At 35.9% G+C, this 21,943-nt stretch overlaps 1 protein-coding gene and 1 non-coding gene across 2 annotated transcripts in view; one reads left to right on the top strand and one right to left on the bottom strand.

Moving 5' to 3' along the window:
* The window catches only part of PCDH15 (protocadherin related 15), a 1,456,321-nt gene that overhangs the window by 1,401,048 nt on the left and 33,330 nt on the right, over nucleotides 1–21,943 (bottom strand). The gene's annotated exons all lie outside the window — the stretch shown is intronic.
* Nucleotides 16,327–16,459, top strand: LOC129399464 (small nucleolar RNA SNORA66). The gene has a single exon (XR_008627104.1). It is a non-coding gene; the product is annotated as a small nucleolar RNA SNORA66 (small nucleolar RNA).

Here is a 21,943-nt window from a genome sequence, read left to right on the forward strand (position 1 = left end):
GGTGGACCATTACACTTATCAAATAGGATTCATTATATATAAACACACTTAATTGAAACCACATGCCTCATTCAAGCAACATAAACACTTTAAAATAAGCATTTTCAAAATATAATCTGAAAGCACTTCCTTCCTTCCTACATTCCTTCTTCATTTTAACCCGTGTCCCTAACTTAACAGAAAAAGTAACATATTGGTGAAGGAAACAGATTGTGGTGGCAAATTTGTCATTGTGTGTGCTTAATGTTTATTTTCAATGATGTATATCTGAATCCTAATGTTATAACACAATGTTATCTCATTGACTAAAATATGTGAAAAAACCTTGGAACTTTTCTAGTATATTTCTTGAATTTTAATATATTTTGTAATTATATTTTAGATTTTCAAACGATATAGCCAGTAACTGGTGATGCCTTTTACATATATTACATTGTAACCAAAAAAGCATGCATATAGGTCCACTTATGAGCCAATTACTGTTATACTTTACAGATATTAATTTTTTAAATTCTCACAATTTTATTCTATGTGCTATAACTACACTTACAGTATAGAAGAGTAAACTGATGAATAGAGGTGTTTAGTACTTGCCCCGAAATATACAAAAAAGAAGTAATGATCTTGCATTTAAATTCAAAAATAGGGGCTGAAGCCAGAGCACAGCAGGTAGGGCGTTTGCATGCATGCAGCCGACCCGGGTTCAATTCCCAGCATCCCATATGGTCCCCTGAGCACCACCAGGGGTAATTCCTGAGTGCAGAGGCAGGAGTGACCCCTGTGCATCACGAGGTGTGACCCAAAAAGCAAAAACAAACAAAAATAAAATAAGCTTACTTTCTTAATTATGTTTTTCAACATGCATAAATAAAAGGGACAACTGATTGAAACATTTTAGAATTTGGCCTAATTTAATTCTTCACCCACATGAACAACTTTTTGAGTTGTAATATAGTGCCTTCTTTAAGTTTCACATTAAAAATTAATATTCATTTTTAATATTTTGGCTACATTTTGATTAACTGAATTTCTGTTTCTGAAAATATAATGCAATGAATCCATCAAGTACTTCAAGAACTTGAAGGTTGTCTAGATTGAATTCTTGCCTCAAAAATATGATGTATATATCTTATCCATTTACTAAGATGAGAATGAAAAAGACTGAGGAATAGAGGAGACAAGTGGTAAGAAGAGGTATCTTGGGATTGTTTTGGAAGGAGAGAAAACAAAGAGAAGAAAAGTTCAGCATCTTTGGATTTCATAAAATCAGATGACTACATGAAAAATGTCCCAAAACTTACTATCAGGAGGTATGGGCCCAAACTGCGAACAAAAATGTCTTCAAGAGAAATAACTATAGATTTATTAAAAAAAAAAAAAAAAAAAAAAAGGCCTTCTGCCCAGAGATGACCCGGAGCCGTGGCACGAGAAACAGACCCTCCACGCCTAAGGACTGTGATCCTGAGGTCTCCTAACCCACTTTGGCACCAGAGCGGATGCTTGAGCCATGCAGTTTGACTGTGAACTGAGCTACAACCTCGTGCAGCCCGGGGAGGGATTTTTCCCTCTCCACCCCATTTTTCTGACCGAAAATGGCGGCAGCGGCAGCACCCACGTGGTGAGAGCCACCCTCTAAGACCCCTCCACCAGGAGGTAGGACTTTCTTTAGTGACGTAGCCTGTAGGTGGTCCTGGGAGGGGAGGTGTTCCCGGCGCGCCTTCCGCCCAGAGATGACCCAGAGCCGCGGCACGAGAAACAGACCCTCTGCGCCTACTGACTGTGATCCTGAGGTCTCCTAACCCATTTGGGCACCAGAGCGGATTCGTGCAGCCATCCATTTTGACTGTGAACTGAGGTAAAATATTAGAAACCCAAAACCGCGCGGCCGTGCAGACTCAAAGTCTTCACTCTCAGCAATGAAGAGAAATTATTAGATGATGCCTATTCAGCAGGCCTGATTGTTGGGGAAAATTTCCAATCAATAATAGTGAGTTCTGTATGGAAATATGGAATGTACTCAAAGTATATAGAGAATAAAGGGAATATCATTAGCTACTTAGATGAGGGGTGGGGTGGGAGGGGGGTATATTGGGGTTCTTGGTGGTGGAACATGTGCACTGGTGAAGGGATGGGTGTTTAATCAGTATTTGACTGTGACTTAAACCTGAAAGCTTTGTAATTTTTTTCTTTCTTTTTTTCACGGTGATTCAATAAAATATTTCTTTTTTTAAAAAAAATAGAACTCTAGCAAGGTTTTCTAATGAAATCTGATGATTTTTCTTTTAATTTGGGGGGAACACACCTGATGGTGCTCAGGGTTCACTCTTGGCTCTGTGCTCAAGGATCACTCTTGGCAGTGGTTCAGGGATCCTATGTGCCACCAAGGATCAAACCTAGTTAGGCTACATGCAGGCTAGTGTCTTTCCCACTGCATTATTTCTCTGGCATGATATTTAAAGTACATTATTCCTAAATCAGTTTAATCTACATTCTTTCACACCTCAAAATTTCTATTTTTCCAAGTACTACTAAATAAGCTAGCTAGGTAGTCACACCAGTAGCTAGGCAGTCACACCCACAAACCGCCCCCAGTGCTGTGTAATCCCATCAATGCCTAATATCCAGAGACTATAAAACCAAGCTCCCGGAAGTGACACCTTATAGCCTAGTTCTCCCTCTCAGAGAACCTGCAAGCTACTGAGTTTCCTGCCCCCATGGGAGAGCCTGACAAGCATATACCAAAACCAATAACATGAAGGGTATCATTCTCCTGAGCCTGAAAGAGTTTCCAATGCCACACCATTGGGAATGACGAGTAAAGAGAGGCTTCTAAAATCTCAGTGCTAGGATGAATGGAGACATTACTGAGACCACTCGAGAAAATCAATGATCAACGGGATGATGATGATGATGATGATGATGACTACTTTATAAGAAAGGAACCATATGTTTGTAGTGAATTAACTGATTATTCCAAGAAATAAAGTTGTACAACTCTTGGAAAATTCAGAAGAATAAGATGAGAACTTTTAATTACGTTCAAAATAGAAAATTTTGTGTTGCATTACAAGTATTACAATGTTTATTAAAATTCTGCTATACCTATATGAAAATCTAGTTATTAAACTATCTCATAGTTGACATAAATGCCAACTGACTAAATTAGATATAAACATTACTTAAAGAACATTAATCTTATTTATTCATTTACTCTATCTGGGAGTTGCTATAGCTCCTTGCACAGATTTGGTACCTGATAAATAGCTGTTATTGATAAAAAGTGAAAGGCATAGAAATAGGCCACTTTGTGATTAAAGGGTAATAAAAATACATATTCATTACTTTGCTTTTAAATGTAATCTAAATGTAGAATATAATTTACTCTAATAAACATTTAAACATTCTTCATGAAACCCCTGCTGTTCTAATCAAGAAAGCCAACATTAAAAAAGAAAAAATAAAAAACTTAGGTATATTGATTCTGCTGTAAACTTTATCCCCAAGGGTTTCTTCTGTCATTTAATCTAATTACACCCTGTAGTCTTATGATCATATTAAAAGTTTCCCTAATGAAGGAGAGGAACTATTTTAAAAAACATGGATAAAAAATAGATGAAGCCAGAATAAGATATCTACACAATACCTGATTAAGATGTTATATAATTTACATTTAACATTTTCTAATCATACATTGCATGTATTTTTTATATATCATGACATTTAGGTTTTGTTTTCATTAAAAGCTTCCTACATAAAAATGTTTGCTATATTAAAAAATTACTAACTATAGTTTTTCTTTGAGCCATTATTTACATTTTATTGGTCGCAACAAATACAATAGATTTTCAATAAAGTAAGGCAAAAGTCAATTTCTTAAAATAGCAAGTGACATCCTTCATTTTGCCTTCATGTTTTTATCATTTTAAGAATATTTTTGTTTTGCAACCAAAAGGTTCTCTGATAATATTTATAGTGATATGAAACTGTTACCAAAATCTAAAATCTCATTGTAATAATCTACTTCAAAAGTTAGATTTTAGAAAAAAATATTTGATTTATTCATAAACCAAAGAAAATTGATATTTCTAATATGAGATAAAATGAATAATTAATCTCTAATACTCTAAGAAATCATAAGGAAACAATTAAAAATGTTTTAAAACCATAACTACATATTTTTTTATGTTCCAAATAGATTTTAATCATAAAACCAGATAGGTTCAAATTTGATTCAGAAGTAATAGTTTGACACCCCTTCTCTGAAGGATATAGTTCTAGTAAAGTAAATGACTATAGGAATAATCAAAAAATGATTGGGAGGAATGTAAAAACAATCTAGTAATTTGGAATCCACTGACTCAGGAAAATAAGACCAATAACTATTAAAAAGGTAATAAAAATTACAGAAAACACTGATAATGTGGGATGGACAGATAAGGGGCTGGAGCTATAGCACAGTGGTTGGGCTTTTGCCTTTCATGCAGCCAACCTGTGTTCCATTCCTCCGCCCCTCTCAGAGAGCCTGGCAAGCTACCAAGAGTAAGGAGCCCGCACGGCAGAGCCTGGCAAGCTACCCATGGCATACTAGATATGCCAAAAATAGTAACAATAAGTCTCTCAATGAGAGACATTACTGGTGCCCACTCAAACAAATCAATGAGCAATGGGATGACAGTGACAGTGACAGATAAGAATCTTAAAGGTGCTCATATAATTATAATTAAGCATTTAAGAGAAAAATGGTAACTTTCAGTAGGGAAATAAAACTTTGACAGTAGATTGGATCTCGCAAAAGAAGAGATTAATGAACTTGAAAATGAGGCATAACAAACTAGGTATAAAAATTATAAGTATATTTAAAATGGTACAATGGACCAAACTTTGTAAAGAGTGCCTAAAATTTCTTCTAAGTCAAGCTGGCATAATTAAGAGATATGACCACCTTTCAAAAAGGATATTTAGTTTGAGTATGCCTCATAAATTTCTATGTACAAAAATAACAGGAGAACATCTGGAACCTATCATCACAAATAAATTAATGCATCTATGTAAAAGTCATAAATCTTTATATTGTTAAAATATTTAATGAACTGCTCTATATCTTAAATATTCCAGACAATTTACAACTTCTTAAGAGTTGATGACTCCCCGGAAAATTTACTAAAGAAATTTTGAATAAAACCTTGACATTCAGGAAGATTACATCACACATCTAATAAAAATGAGGCAATGATACTTAAATTTAGGTTTATTCAAAAAAATTTATATTTTTTCAATTTATGGAAGCAGAAGTGATTATTTTGAACAGAACAGTAAATTCTGGTCTAGTATTCTTTCCACAATAAAGTAAGATTGTGACATTCATATTTTTTCAAAAATATTTCTTCAAAGTTAGAAATCTACAAAAAAGAATGCATTTTCATCTAAATATATTTGTATTTTAAGGTTTCACATTGATTTGCTCCTGTTCTAAAGACAGAAAGTTTTGTCTCATCAGTAATATAGCTCTTCAAAATGTAAACAATACAGAACAATGTAAAGTGTTTGTATATGAGAATTTATAAATCTTTCTCTTAAAATATGTGTTTTCAAGAGAATTTTGTAAAATAAACTTACAACACTACTTTTTGGTATAAGTCATGGAGCATTTTTGTATTTGATGCAATCAAATTTTCATTTAGCATTTATTGATAGAAATTGGTAGGTCAAGGTAAGCTGAGCTTTACAACTTTCCTCTAATTTTCTTTCAATATACTGTACGTGTAAAATGTGTACATATTTTATATAAACATAGAGAGATGGGTAATCTGAGTTTCAAAACTTTCCTCTATTTTTTTTCAGTTTTATAGGTTTACATTTATACATATGTGGAAGAGTATACACTTACAGGCACACATATGTTATGCAAAATGAATACATTTACATGTGTGTATATATCTTTACATACATGAGAAAAACAGAAAAAGTAAATGATCAAGACCTCATATTACTTATAAAATTAAATATTCTGTATTGGCTGGACTACTTAATATGCACTGGGTAAATTTAATAAAGCAGATATAATATAAACCTCAGGGAGATAATAAATGGAAAGGTGTTTCCCTAGCACATGGTTAGCTCAGATTCCATCCCTGGTACCACATAGGGACCTTTGAGTCCCATTAGGAGTGATTCCTGAGCATAGAGCCAGAAATAATTCCTGAGCAGCATCAGTTTTGTCTCTCAAACAAACAAAAAAATCAAACACAAACCACAAGCCACCTACTCAACTCACACAGAGAGTCAAGAAATTGCTCCTATGACATTCTGGAATTCCAAGATTAATTTTGACATGCACTGCCAACAACTTCAGAATATTTATTAAAATGTATATAAAATTTCTTGCTATAGCACAAAGAGCTGTGAACAATGGGTCAATCATCTTTGGTTATACTGGAAATTATAAATTATAAGTGTTTTTATTATCTGTATTATAAAGATATAATCTTATAAAATACATAATTACATATATTTACACATATTCAATATATGTGGATGTGTGTGTGGATGCGTGTGTATATATATATAATAAAGTTGAACTGTTGGAAACAAAACTTAGGCCATATAACTGTGATTAAAATATCAGATTTCTTCAAAATCAAATTTATTTTAAATATACACAAGTGAGCTAAAGAGTTAGTATGGGGTTGAGGTGTTTGCCTTCCATAGGGTTTAACTGATTCAATACCTGGCCTCCAAGGTCCAATATGATCCCCCAAGCACTGCCAGGAGTGTTTGAATATTTTAGATTTCCAGATTAAATGACATCTCAGAAGAGGCTAGAGAGTACAGTTGGTGGGACATTTGCCTTATAAGCAGTCAAAATGGAATCAGTCCCAGGTGCCCCAACCCCTGCCAGCGGTAAAACCAGAGCAAAGCAGGTGTGTCCCCAAAACAAAATAGTAGAATTACATAAATAACATCGTAACAACACAAATTAAATGGTCTAAATTTGGTTCACTGCATACCACTCCAGTGAGTTTATGTAGAAATAGCACTGTTAAGAAATAAGAATATGATATAGATCCCCTGCACCACGTTGTCCCCCAATTATTGTCAGGTGCCACCAGGGAGGCCCCCAACAACCTTGAAGCCCATGTGTCCCAGGCAGACAGAGCCTGAACAGACAGCACACTCAGACCTTATACAGTATCGCCCACCAGACTGGCCAAGAATCACTTGGGTAGAGGGTCTTTCTGGACCTACTTAACACCCTTTGGGAACCCTCCTCACAGAAAAACAAAACAAATGAGAAAATAATTACTACTAATGCGAAAAAAAAAAAGTGACTTTTCACTTGTTAATTAATTTAGGGCCAGAGAGACAGAACGGTGGGTAATGTCACTTGCTTTGCATGTGGTCAAAATAGGTTTCATCCCCTGTACCACATATAGTCCAGTGAACATGGCTAGGAGTGATCAGAGAGAGAATGCACAGAGAGAGAAGCATGCCCTAAGTGTGCAGCTGCATGCAGCACCTAAACCAAAAACAAATGAAAAAGAAATACCTCTAGTTTAGTTAGTCCTTATGAACTATGAGAACAAGTAGTATATCTATAAGAGTGATTTAAAACTACTCTTCGAGGGCTAGAGCAACAGTACAACAGGAAGGGCATTTGCCTTGCAAGTGGCCAACCTGGGTTCAACCCCTCACCCATATATTCTCCCTGAGTTCACTAGGAATAGTCCCCGAGCACAAATCCAGGAGTATGACTTAAGCACTACTGTCAGCCCCAAAATTATTCTTGTCATTAAATATAAATATTTAGAATTAATATACTTTTTATTGACATCCTCTGCTCCTTATTTTTTCCTATCAGTTTAATATTTCATATTTCACATCATACTGAAAGGAAATACAAATGATGAACTGGATCATTCTAAAGCTTACCAAAGTTTCTTTTTTTTTTTTTTTTTTTTTGCTTTTTGGGTCACACCCAGTGATGCACAGGGGTTACTCCTGGGTCATGCACTCAGGAATTACTCCTGGTGGTGCTTGGGTGACCGTATGGTATGCTGGGAATCGAACCTGGGTCAGCTGCGTGCAAGGCAAATGCCCTACCCGCTGTGCTATCTCTCCAGCCCCTTACCAAAGTTTTAGAAGATAATTAATGAAATAATTTTCTGCAAGAAAAAAATCATGATTATTATCTTTCCAAAGCTAAAGTACCTTTATAAGGCACCAAATCATCTGTAACTGAGTGTAAACATAAACTAGATATATCACTCATCTCAGCAAGCAAAATGATGACAAAGTGATATCTTTTGTATTAAGTTATATTTAGAACTGAAATCGTTTTTGACACAGAAGAGAAATGTACAAAGAGGGAAGAAACTGTAAAATTGACCTTAAAAAATAAGAAACATTACTTTTTCAAAACCTGACATTTCTGAGTGCCACAGGTAATATATTTCCTTAATATGAGTTAGTGAAAGAATCTATTGTATTATATTGTGTTACTTATACAGCGAGAATATCTTATTACTTGTACTTGATGAGTAGTTACCAAATGTATATAAATAAAATGTAAGATGCATTTAAATCTTTTTGAAAATGTTACCTGGAAATATTAACTGCATTATAAATCTTCAGACTATCATTAAGAATATCATTTTCCAAAAAAAAAATATCATTTTCCACCTTTTCACTATTTTTGAATAGACCTGCCATGAATATGAGTACACATTATCTTTTTAAAAATGAATTGACTGTTCTTTTTATATCACATATAACCTCTGAGTTTTCTAGATTTCTGCCTTTAAGCCTAAAAATATATTGGTTATTTTATACAATGTATTATTGTAACTGTTTTCTGCTTTGCATGCTAAAATTTCATGGATTATACTGAAATTAGTTAGACAGCAGAATATCCTCTATAGACCTGTGTCTAGACTATGTTTAGTTTCCCAGATGAGGTTAACTAAGTAGAATGGGTCCTGAGGTGGCACTCAGTCACTGGTCACAGTGTTTACCTTGCAGTATAAAGATGCTGATGTACCCTCAGAATAACCTTGCAGGAAATTTTCATTTTTATGCTACCTTTGGGTGTGTGATGGTACACACATTTCAGTGGAAGCCATCTCACTTAAAACTGATAAAATTTACTAAAATTAGAGCTTGTGGTTATTTCATCATGGTGTCCTCCTTTATTGATTGACTCATGAAGTATGTTATGAGTGTTGAGGATTACTTTGAGTGCTTCCACTTAACTCCCTGAAAACACATACACATTTCCACCACCACATCATAGAAAACATCTGAGTAGTACTTTGTCCTGGAAAATACCCTCATGCATGCAGTGACTTTTGAAGCTCATCTTAAAATAAATCTCATTGCAACGAACCAAAGAAGACTGCATTTATAGGGCATATTTGTCCCAGTGTTAACTGGTATTGTCTCCATGCAGACTTGGGGAAAGGTATACAAATAAGAGTGAAGGGTGAGGGCTGGAGTGATAGCACAGCGGGTAGGGTGTTTGCCTTGCACCCGGCTGACCCAGGTTCGATTCCCAGCATCCCATATGGCCTCCTGAGTATCACCAGGAGTGATTCCTAATGCATGAGCCAGAAGTAACCACTGTGCATTGCCGGGTGTGACCCAAAAAGCAAAAGCAAAAAAAAAGAGTGAAGGGTGAAATGTGGACAAATCCGATTTTAAGGAAATGTCGTATATCATTGCCATTGGCAAAGAGATGGAATCAAGGCATAGAAGTAGGAGCATTGGCATGTGTCTCCTCAAAGATATGTCAGTCTTATAATTATAAGCAGTGGCCTTAAGCATTGAGCCATTTTCCTGACCCCGTGGGGAATATTACTAAGATATGTTATACATATCTTCTTTATTTACTCATCTTCCTTGAATACCAGGTTTGTTGCTAAATCCTAGCTCCTGTACATAGCATTTTAATAAGCACAGGTGTGAATTTTCAAGTAATTTTTTGTTACTTTCCTGATGGAACACTAGACGTGTAGTCAACAAATTTATTTTTTAATATTTTGAAAAACTACATATTTTGTCCTATCAGTGCTGTATCAGTATATGTTCCCACTAACATTTTAGAAAGATTCATTCTTTTCTATACACACCTGCCAGAATTCAATTTCCTTTTTTTTTTTATATAGGTCACTTGACAAGTGTGCTGGGATAGTACTCACAAGTGTGAGTTTTCTGTTGCACTTTGTTGGGGGCCGAAACCTTGGAAAAGAGAACTTGGCCGTTCCCTAAACAAAGATTAGCCACCAGGATATTATGAAAATATATGCGTCACAAGATAATAGCTGAACTATTACAGAGACAGACATCCTGTGCTGGGGACAAAAATGCACAGACAAATCATGCTCCGGCCCATCATGTCCCCTTACACAAATACCCCTCGTGACCCCCTCCGGACCCCTATTCTGGCCTGCCCTACAGCCTATATATTTTGTGCTTCTGCCTTCAGTAAACGAGACCTTGACAACAGTTCCTTGCTTGGTCCCCCTCTTCTTTCTCGCCCTTGCTATTTAAGGTAGCGCCTCTTCAGACCCTGGAATAACTTGGTCCCAAGGGACGGGACAGCACTTCCTTGATAATATGTAAAAGTAAACATGACCCTGATGTCCAGCTGTGTTTCTTCTATGGTAAGCTTTTCTTCTTTATGCTTATTTTTGAAGAGGTTGGAGGTTGGGATGAGGTGAATTGGGCCCATCCAGCAGTGCTCATGGCTTGTTCTTGATTTTTGGCTCAGGGATCACTCTTGGTGGGGCTCAGGGAACCATATGATGTGCCCTGGGCATCCATGAATAAGGCAATCATCTGACTCAATGTGCTACCTCCCCATCCCTTTTCCCATTTTTTTAAAATGGTACTTGTTGTATTCAAGTTTTGTAAGTTTTTTTTTTTCTGGATATTAGTCCTTTCTCAAAAGTGTGTTATATATTTTGTCTCACTCTTTATAATGCAGGCTAGAGTGATAGCAGAGTGGGTAGGGCGTTTGCCTTGCACACGGCTGACCCAGGTTTGATTTCTCCTTCCCTCTCGGAGAGCCGGGCAAGCTACCAAGAGTATCACACCCACACAGCAGAGCCTGGCAAGCTACCATGGCATATTCAATATGCCAAAAACAGTAACAACAAGCCTCACAATGGAAACATTGTTGGTGCCCAGTCCAGCAAATCGATGAACAACAGGATGACAGTGCTACTTTATAATGCATTGTTTCTCAATAATATTTTAATGGAGAGTTTACTATGAAACTCTTTGTGAAAAGTTGCTTAATTTCATGTAGTACTGCTATTGCCTTTGTCTTTGCTTGTCTTGTCATGGAGTAGAATCCCCACGACATCAATGGAACCCAAATGATTCAGAGTGTTTCATGCTTTTTCTTATGTTTTTTGTATCTATCCAAGTCTTAATCTATTTGAAAATATGTTCTGCATGTTATGAGATGTTGATCCACATGTGTCCATCCGCTTTTCCTTACTGGAGGAAATTTAAAGTGCTACTCCAGTTAAACATGAAAATGATAGGATAACTAACCAGTAACTTGATGCAGAAAAAATTGGGAGGGCTTGGATTGGATACTTAACTAGCGACAATATCCTTAAATCAAAATATTTCATACAGTATAACCCTTTAACAGAGGAAATGCAGATAATACATTTGAATCTGAAAGAGATTTATTCATGAGTTCAAACAGAGAAACTAGTGCCATAAAAAATCAAATTCCAGAAGACAAAAACTGCTGATGTAAAAGCTGTACCAATTTATCTAGGAAAAATCTCGCTTATATTAGTGATATATGCAGCTGACAGAGTTTCAGTGTAATCTGCCCTTTCTTAGGAAAGGATGTGATGTGGGACTTTCTTACCTAGAGAGGAAAGTCAATGTTTAACTTCACAGCTTCAACCAATAGTCTGATAATGCAATTAAAGTTGGGACTCAGTGACAGAGCAGATATCCTGCATGTGTGAGATCCTTGCGACTGCTTGCCCATCCCTATGTGTCTCAAATGGTCCTTGAGCACTACTGGGTGTGACCGTCCCACAACAAAGACAGGCTTATTAAAAACTAATGCAACCCTTGACCTTAATTTCAGCCAATGTTCCTTTGCCATTATGAAAATACTAAGATCTTTAAAAACATGCTAAATCTTTAATACCTGTGATCTATAAATAAAACAACAAAGCCCTAACAAGAGCATCTTTGTTTATACCAAATTCCTTAAATAATTTCATTAATAATTTTATTATTATTATTTTATTATGATGATTATTATTGCAGTCTCCTGCCCCTGCACCTGGCTGCCTTCACTGGGACCCCTTGGAGTGGGGAGGTTGGGATTCCCTCCATGCCCCAAGCAGAGCCTGGCAGCCGAGGACCCCTGAAACCCAGCTACAGCCATGCTCAAGGCAATTCTCCACATGATCAGACGAGCCTCACGCATAAAGGAACCGGCAGAGGAACCCAGGTGTGCGGGACCCGGGGCTGAGATCTCCAAGCCTGCGTGAATCGGGACTGGGCCTCCTAAACCCAGATCCCACATTTTCCAGTAGCTAGGCAGTCACACCCACAAATGGCCCCGGGTGCTGTGCAATCCCATCAATGGCCAAGATCCAGAAATTATAAAACAAAGCTCCCGGAAGTGACCTCTTATTGTCTAGTTATCCCTCTTGGAGAACTAGGTAAGCTACCGAGAGAGTATCCTACCTTCATGGCAGAGCCTGTCAAGCTTTCCGTGGCCAGTTTGATATGCCAAAAACAGTAACAATGATTGGTCTCATTCCCCTAACCCTGAAAGAGCCCCAATGAGGCACCGTTGGGAAGGACAAGAGAGGCTACTAAAATCTCAGGATTAGGACAAATGGAGACGTTACTGGCACTCGCTTGAGCAAATCGATGAACAATGGGATGACAGTAATACAGTGACACTCGCTTGAGCAAATCGATGAACAATGGGATGACAGTAATACAGTGATACAGTGAATAATTTTACAAGGCATCTCACCAACAGGGGTCTTTTTTTAATTTCTTTTTTTTTTAAGAAGTTTTATTGGATCACTGTGAGATATATTCACAAACTTGCATGATTACATTTCAGTCACACAATGCTTGAGTACCCATCCCTCCAGCAGTGCACATTTTCCACCACCATTATTCCCAGTGTCCTACCTACTACTCCCACCCCAGCCAATTCCCTGCCTCTGTGCAAGTTCCATCCTTTTTAGTCTCTCTCAAATTACGGGCATTATGATTTGCAATACAGATACTAAGAGGCCATCCTATTTGGTCTTTGGTCTACTTTCAGCATATATCTCCCATCCCAGGGGACTTCCTTAACAGTTCTCTGAGGATCGTGTAATGCCAGTGATGAAACTCAGGACCTCATGTAAGCTAACATACACTCTACTCTTTGGTGTATCTCCTCTGTGGTTGCCTAAGCATTTTAAGTGCATTATTTAGAACTACTGCCTAGGGGAAAAAAATGAAAGAATCCTTGAAAATATAATGCTCATTAGCAATGCATAAATGCTTGATGGAGATATAAAGGAAATTAATGTATTATGCTTAATAACAGAGCATAAATTCTGCTGCCTATGGATAAATAACAATTTTAGTTAACAAGTCATCTGAACAAATGGTAAGTTTGTTCATTTATAAGTCTGTAGTTGCCACAGAGTCTTTGGATTTGGGCAAAGTCAAAAGCATCTTACACTAAAGAATTAACAATTGAAAAGTGGTAAAATAGTATAAATGTTAGAGTTTATACACATGTGTCCAACCTGTTTGATTCCCAGCACATAGCCCCACTCCCATCCCCAGCATTGTTAGATGCAGTAATGGAGGCCCCCAAGCACTGCGTTGGTGGCATGAAGAATCCTTGGCACCAAATACTCAGAGGGTTGTATTGAACCACTGGCCTGTTTAGCTAAAAATCGTCAGAAGGACACCAAGGCTTCTTAAGCACTACTTGAAACTTGAAAGAAAGAAAGAGAAGAAAGGGAAGGAAAAAAGAAAGAAAGCAGGAGGAAGGAAGGAAGGAAGGAAGGAAGGAAGGAAGGAAGGAAGGAAGGAAGGAAGGAAGGAAGGAAGGAAGGAAGGAAGGAAGGAAGGAAGGAAGGAAGGAAGGAAGGAGGGAAGGAAGGAAGGAAGGAAGGAGGGAAGGAAGGAGGGAAGGAAGGAGGGAAGGAAGGAGGGAAGGAAGGAGGGAAGGAAGGAGGGAAGGAGGGAAGGAAGGAGGGAAGGAGGGAAGGAAGGAGGGAAGGAGGGAAGGAAGGAAGGAAGGAAGGAAGGAAGGAGGGAAGGAAGGAAGGAAGGAAGGAAGGAGGGAAGGAAGGAAGGAAGGAAGGAAGGAAGGAAGGAAGGAAGGAAGGAGGGAAGGAGGGAAGGAAGGAAGGAAGGAAGGAAGGAAGGAAGGAAGGAAGGAAGGAAGGAAGGAAGGAAGGAAGGAAGGAAGGAAGGAAGGAAGGAAGGAAGGAAGGAAGGAAGGAAGGAAGGAAGGAAGGAAGGAAGATGCACCACAGGGGCTTCACACCTGCTACCCCAGCAACAAAGAGAAGAAAATTAGGATTACAAGTGGGACCTGAAGACATTCTGAAGTGTTTCAATGTGATAAAATTTTAATAACTTTAATATATGAAAAAGCACTTGTGAATAAATAAGGAATATGAGAGGAGAAGCCTGGAATGGTATTTTAGCTGTAAGTTGCTTGCTTTCTGTTGGGCAGACCCAGATTTGATCCTAGCACCCTATTTTGTACCGCATCCTACCAGGGAGATCCCCGAGTGTAGAGTCAGGAGTAAGTCCTGAGCTGTAGCTCAAAAAACAAACTGCAACAAAGCAGGAGGAGAGACATAGTAGAGGGGTTAAATCAACCCTTTTGTGTATAGCCAATCCCACTTTTCCATTCCTCCACCCCTCTTGGAGAGCCTGGCAAGCTACCGAGAGTATCAAACCCACATGGCAGAGCCTGGCAAGCTACGAGTGCGTATTGGATATGCCAAAAACAGTAACAATAAGTCTCTCAATGAGAGATGTTACTGGTGCCCACTCAAACAAATGAAATACAACAAAGAAAAAATTGGAATGTTTTCAACAATTCAAGAAAATATTTGCTATCTTTATAGTATTGCATTTTGTTTTGTTTCATTCTGGGGTCATACCCAGTGGTGCTCAGGGGTCACTCCTAGCTCTGCACACAGGAACTTGTGGTGCTCAGGGGACCAAATGAGATGTCAGGGATGAAACCCGCATTGACTGCCTGCAAGGCAAATCTCCTACCTGCTGTACTATCTCTCTGGCTCCTATAGCCTTATTTTACTTTCAAATGCTAAAAAGGATTGCCTGTCCTAAAAATACAACTTGATGTTTAAATATGAAAATATAATTTTAAAATGGCAGAAAGTTTTCTTTACAATATTTGAGACAAAGGATTTTATAATGAATTCTATGTTCTCTTGGGGTCCAGATTATATTATGACATCTTGCCACATTTGGGAGCAAGAATAATCCCAGCAAAAATCTCATTTCTGAGACATACACAAAATTAACAGAACTTAATAATATTTGAATTGCCTAACAATTCTTAAGATACATGAGTTTCACACTAACCTTAGTTTCATTGTAATTTCAAAATATCAAAATTCCTCTTTAAAAAATGGAATTATAAAAATGGAAGTTATTTAGAGAAAGTGTTCATGAAGCATTTTTGGCCATGAGATTTTTAATTTTTAGAGATAAATTATATTTTTAAATTCTATTCAGCTATTTATTTCTTAGTCTCAATTATTCTGGACAACAATGTAATGACTACCTAATGTAGTTTACAATGATATGAATTCTATATAAAAATATGCTTTTAAGTTCTATTGAATATTTTATAATAGCCAAAATGTATAAAAAATCTTTAATTATAATATTGTTATATTCCATTAATATCAAACAAATATGGAATACTATATAATATTTAAACCAGCTTACAAAAGAGGTTTTAGTGTATGTTCCCTATATCAACATTGACAATATTGAAAGAAAATCAGGTTAAAAAACAATATCATTTCAAACTGTGCAAAGGAGTGTTTGGCAAAATATAGGAAAACTAAATATTCTCAATGTAAATATAATACTTTCTGAAAGGTGCTGTGTTAAATAGCTTTTATTTTTATTTTCAATGTTTTAAAATTTTCTATGAGAATAAATTTATTGTATATTAATGAGAAATAAACCAATTTTATTGTTTAAATATATTTTGAAGAAAAAGTATATTTAATTATAGAAAATGTAAGTTGCTTGAAAATATATTCAAATTTTGCACAAACTCAATCACTAACTGTGCATGATGTTAAAGAAGTGAGGAAAACCAGGTTTGCTAGAATAATTGCACCGACAGAACTGTATTAACTTCAGATCCTACTGAGTTTACCAATTCTATCCAAGTACATTGGAAAAAATAAATTAAAAAACTAAAATATATTCAAATTTTAATATCAAATCAGGTCACGTTTCTTCTGAAATCTGATTGTAGCATATTTTTAACATGAAAAATAAAGCTTTTATTTTTCCTAATTTTGTCATCAGCCAGTAGGAAAACAATGAAGGTAAAAAGTACAAAAGTAACTGATATAAATAAATCTATAATAAAGCACCTATTGTATAATCCAATCATGTTTAGGTTAGTTTTTCTAATTATTGTTGAATTCTATCTATTGACTTTCCATACACAATACAAAAATCATAGATTCTTAACTACTTATACCAATATATTTCATTTTCTACTACATTTTGATATAAGAAAGTGGTCTCCTTAACTGAGAATGAAGCAGAAATGACAGAGTGCTTTAAAATATGTCCCTGGGAAATGTGTTCAGTGATTCATAATTTTTATTGGAGCTTAAGAAATCTCCGGTTGGGGCTGGAGTGATAGCACAGCGGGTAGGGCGTTTGCCTTGCACGCGGCCGACCCGGGTTCGATTCCCAGCATCCCATATGGTCCCCTAAGCACGCCAGGGGTAATTCCTGAGTGCAGAGCCAGGAGTGACCCTTGTGCATCGCCAGGTGTGACCCAAAAAGCAAAAAAAAAAAAAAAAAAAAGAAATCTCCGGTAATTTAATACCATATGCATATGTTAGTATAAGTATATATAGGGAAATGTCATTTTATTTTTTTTTAAATTATAACATAATATTTATTGATAAAGACATTGCTAAACAAAAAATATGCTAGTGGATAGTGTGAATAGTTATAACAGTAATAACTGAATAAAACATTCTACCGATCAATATGAATATGAACAGCAATATTAAATGTTTATATAAAAAAGACATATGCCAATGAGTGTTAATGAGTTTGATTGTGACAATATATGTAATTCATTTTTTATTATCATCATCCAGCACATTGAATAAAACTCAGTAATAATTTTTATACTAAATTTACAAAGTAACATAGGGAGGCATTGAGCATTGATTTTGAAACATGAAGGTTTAATATGGGGTAAAATCTAGTTGTATGAAAATCCCAGTAAGAACTGTGCCACAACCCTGATCATTGTTCTCTTTGAGTACAGAACTACCAGTAAACAAACTTTATTTTCTTTGTATATTCTCCTTCAGTTTTTACTTTTTCCCAAATGTGAAATTAATGCTAACATGTTACAGGTTCTAAGAAGAGCAGAGAAAATGAAAATGTTAGTGCTCTTTTCTAATGCTCACTTGATGAAAATGCCACTGTTTAATGAAACAAGTGCACTGCTTGGGACAGCACAACACAATAAGTTTTCTAAAATCACTCATTCACCTGTGGTTTCACTTATCAGTTAACCTTAATGCCCCTCAACAGCTGTTCTTCTCTGCAGCATATCTGAAACCTGCTGTCTTCCAGTACTCCTTGTTGTCCCTGGGTTGGCTTTTAATTGGATAATTACCATATTTGGGGGCCTGAGCATTAGTATAGTGGCTAGAGTTCTTGCCTTGCATGTGGCCAATCGATGTTCAATATCCAATATCCCATATAGTCCCCTGAGCACTGCCAGAAGTAATCTCTGAGTGCATAGCCAGGAATTATCCCTGAGCATCACCATGTTCAGTATAGTCCCAGAACAAAAATAAAACCAAATAAAACATACCGTGTTGGGGATCAAGATGTAGCTCTGAGGAAGAGCATTAGCCTTGGACTTGAAATCTTGCCCCAAAAAGCATTACCACATTCTAATGGATATGCCTAATCTTGGGTTGAGATGATTGTTTACTCCTCCTGATCTAATATTATGAGCACATATTTAAAGTGTACTTGTGTTTTGACTATATTTTCTCTCATGTCTTAGTACTACCCTTGAGCTTAGTAATATTCTTGAGGTACCAAAGGTCTTTCTCTATTTCCCAAATTTGGAGTCCTGCTTCCCTGATAGAAGTCTTGAAATAATGAAGGAGAGAAGAGATAGACAGAGGGAGATAGAGATTAGAAGGTAAAAAATCAAAAGCTATGAATAAGACTGGAGAGACAGCTCAACAAGCTGAGTATATGCTTTGCATGTGGAAGGCACAGAACCTGTCAATATTAGATTCCCAGTACCACATGGTCACTTGAGTATTGCCAAGAGTGATCTCTAACAGAAAGTTGAAAGTGGACCTCAGTTGCTTCCAGGTATACCCATGCACACAAAAAATTTGGACTATAGCTGTGGTGATAGCTCAAAGGAAAGAATTGCATGCCTTTCATGGAACCACCTGGCTCTTGAGAATTGATGGGGGATGCTAGTAGCCTGTGAGCTCTGATGGGGCGACTCTGATAGTTATCAGCACTGCTGATTATTATCACTGAGAATGATGCTGTGAGCCTAAGTACTTGCTAAGAAGCTTCCCCAAAGCTACAAATAAAGTAGACCTAAATACTATACTTATGAATCATTATTTTTCAATAATTGTAAGTAACAATGAAATGTGGTAACTTTACAACTTGTGGCCCATACAATAGCATAATTTTCAGCAAAATATTTTATTAATACAGTTTGCCAATGTAGTAAATCTTCAAGTAGGGGTGTGTGTGTGTGTGTGTGTGTGTGTGTGTGTGTGTGTGTGATGAAGCAGGGGTAGTTAAGAGAGTAAGTGGGCTCTTATAGTTTTTCTTTCTTTTCGGGAAATGTCATTTTATAATTAAAAGAGATGTCCTCAACTGTCAATGCTTAGTGAACTGGAACTAGAAATCAATGCTATCATTGCATAATTTAAGACTCCTGTATGTATGAAAAATTAATTAGTTACAAAGAACCTGTATCCGTAGATTAAAAGAAAAAATGTCCTGTTCAACAAATTATGTTGGGAATATAAAATGGTCACTTTTCTAAAAAATAATATTGGAGTCTCATTTTTTACATCAAACACAAAAGTTACTTCAAAATAAATAAAAGCCATTGATATTGGATCCGAATCCATAAAATTTATCAAGGAAAACTTTGACAGTATTCTGCATGATATCAATCTCATCAGTGCCTCAATTATTTGACTCTATTGCTGATTAAAATTATAGCAAAAATAAGCAAAGGGGATCACATCATTCTCAAAAATTGTTAGTCATGAAAGAAATTTGGCAGAAAAAGGGACACCTTATTCTGGAAGAAATATATGCCCCTATGCATCTGCTAGATGACTAGTATAATCCCAATCTACAAAGCTCTCACTGCATCTCACTACAAAGCTTACTGCATCAACAACATCAAATAATTCAATCTTATTAAAAAATGAGGAAAGAAAGTCTTCCTCAAAGAAGACATGCATATGGCCGGTGTGCATATGAAATTATTCTCATTATAATTCATTAAGGAAATAAAAATCAAAACATAAAATATATTGGGGCTGGAGTAATAGCACAGCGGGTAGGGTGTTTGCCTTGCATGTGGCTGATCCAGTTCTATTCCCAGCATCCTATATGGTCCCCTGAGCACCGCCAGGAGTAATTCCTGAGTTTAGAGCCAGGAGAAACCCCTGAGCATCGCTAGGATACTCTAAAAAAAATGAAATATACATAGAATGTTATATAACTATAAGACAAGATGAAATTGTGCCTTTTGATGCAACTTGGATGAAACGATAGTGTGTCACTTTAAATGACATAACTTGGAGAGAAAACTAAAATCAGCAGCAAATATCTGATGAACTCACTTATACTTGGTATACAACAAAACAAAACACGGGAAAGGCAATATCTAATGTTAACAAACTCCTGGACTTTAGCTACAGAACTGAGATAATCAGGTAGTACAGGGAGAAGAGTTGAGGGAGAGGAAGATGTGGATTCAAAATGACTTTAAGGAGAAAATAGTGGAGGTTCTTTGGTACATTGGTAATAAGAGCAGTAACCTCACCACACCAAAATAATAAAGATTAATCCTATTATATTTATGATACTTTAATAAAAAGTATTATTTGGCTATAAACTATATACTTTTCTAGTTATAAGAAAATTTTTATTAAGATGTTAGCTTTTAGTGTAATTACAAAACAACTCAACTTCAATTATAATTTAAATAAAACACATCTATCTTGATGAAATTTTCAAGTTAGAAAAAGGCAAGATACTGTAACATATTTTGAAGTCAAGGAAAAAGTCTAGATTTCAGCAATAAGATGGGAATACCAATATCACTTACCAAGTGATCTGAAGTTTCAGTAAAAATACTTTCAGAGAACAAAAGCTAAAGAATTAATCTTTTAAAAGAAAGCAAGGTAAAAGTATTAAGCTGAAATGACCTTTGAAAACTGTAAAGTTAACAATTCCCCACATCATTAAACATTTTATATTAAACTTATTTTATCATTATGTCAAGACCATATATGCTACTTTTTTAAAAAACTGGAATGAAAATGAAGAATTGGGATGTTTTAGGCAGATGATCCTCATTTCCCCTTTAAAATATCAACCACAATTTATCCTCATACTTGCCTGAAATTATCTGAAATTGCTAGAATGTATTTATGCAAAGTGATCTGTGTTTTCATTTTTGAGCAGGAAAGAACATATGGGGTTTCATGAATAATAATCATGTTTTTTTCCAGGTGCAATAAGAAATATTCTTTGAAAAATCAGAATTCTGAAGCAATGTGATTTCAGGATTACAGATATTATGTTCCTATTCCCAAATACTATCTCACCATCCAGACCGGCTTAGAGAAATTCCAAAAACCCAGAATCATTTGTTTGCTTTTGATAGCTCTCCAAATGTATGTTTTAAATTAATTATTTAATTGAAATACTGGGTCAATTTAGGGAAAGAGAAACAGAGCATACCAGTTACTAATACCAGGAACTGCTATTTTTTCTTTTAAAACTTTTACATTTTTATTCATTTTGGGGAGTAAGAGAAAAAGAAAAACTAGCAGCATAGTCAATAATATGAAAAATGAGTCCCAAAGTATCGTAGTCATAATGCCTGCTAGTTAGATTGCCCAAGTTTAAAATTAATTTTTCAATTATAATACTATAATGTTATTTATAGTGATAAATAACTATTTACTAATTCCACATGAAGGTACTAGGAAAGTGGCACACCTAGAATCACAAGAATTCTCAAGATTTCCATGTGTCTACTCTCGTCTCTTCATAAAAAACACATTGGTAAGTCAGTAATAAACATAAAGTAGCACATTACTTTTGTTTTAGATGGAAATATTGTAAAACAGACAGCTTTAGAGACTGAAACACAAATACAAGATGGATGAATTACAAATAGATAAACAAAATAATTAGAAAGATAGGTATTTCAGAAACTAGACATAAAAATTCCAATTTACACAAATCTGAGCTTAATTAATCGTGTCAACTTGTCTTGTTTCTGAAAATGTCTAGGCTCTTGCCTCATGCATTGTGTATTTTCAAAATAAAAGAAATGTAATTTCAGCAACCAAGAAAGGCTTATGTCCACAAAGATAGTGCT

This window comes from Sorex araneus, chromosome 11 (genome assembly GCF_027595985.1).
Source record: "Sorex araneus isolate mSorAra2 chromosome 11, mSorAra2.pri, whole genome shotgun sequence".
Taxonomy (NCBI): domain Eukaryota; kingdom Metazoa; phylum Chordata; class Mammalia; order Eulipotyphla; family Soricidae; genus Sorex; species Sorex araneus.